The sequence below is a fragment of the Lupinus angustifolius genome, chromosome LG08 (assembly GCF_001865875.1).
Source record: "Lupinus angustifolius cultivar Tanjil chromosome LG08, LupAngTanjil_v1.0, whole genome shotgun sequence".
Classification (NCBI taxonomy): Eukaryota; Viridiplantae; Streptophyta; class Magnoliopsida; order Fabales; family Fabaceae; genus Lupinus; species Lupinus angustifolius.
This window is the reverse complement of record NC_032016.1, coordinates 22594016-22594898: the sequence shown is the minus strand read 5'-3', so window position 1 is coordinate 22594898 and position 883 is coordinate 22594016.

Genomic DNA, 883 nt, shown 5'->3' with positions numbered 1-883 from the left:
AATGAGAATAGGATGAGGATAGGATGAGGATGAGATTGAGGATGAGGATAGGATGGGGACGAGGAAGAAGATGAGGATGAGGACGACAATGAGGATTAACATATGATGAGGACGAGGATGAGGATGAGGATAGGATTAGGACGATAATGAGGATGAGGATAGGATGTGGATTAGGACGAAGATGAGAATAGGATGAGACTGAGAATGAGGATAGGATGAGGAAAGGATGAGGATGAGAATATGGAAGAGGATGAGGATGAGGATGAGGATAAGGATAGGGGATGAGGAAGAGGATGAGGAGAAGGATAGAATGAGGACGAGGAAGAGGATGAGGATGAGGAAGAGGACGAGGTTAGGATGAGGATGAGAATGAGGATAGGAGGAGGATAGGATGAGGACGAGAATGAGGATGAGAATAGGATGAGGACGAGAATGATGATGAGGATGAGGAAGAGGACGAGGATGAGGATGAGGATGAGGATGAGGATAGGATTTGGACGAGAATGAGGATTAGGATAGGATGTGGATTAGGATGAGCATGAGGACGATGAGGATGAGGAAGGTGAGGATGAGGATGAGGATGAGGATGAGGATGAGGATAGAGGAATGTGAAGATTAGAATGAGGATGAGGAAGGTGAGGATGACGATAGGATGAGAATGACGATAGGATGAAGAGGAGGACGAGGATGAGGATAGGATGAGGACGAGGATGGGATGACGAGGACGAGGAGGACGAGGATGAGGATGAGGAAGAGGATAGGATGAGGACGAGAATGAGAATGAAGATAGGATGAGGACGAGAGTGAGAATGAGGATAGGATGAGGACGAGGATGGGATGACGAGGACGAGGAGGACGAGGATGAGGATGAGGAAGAGGATAG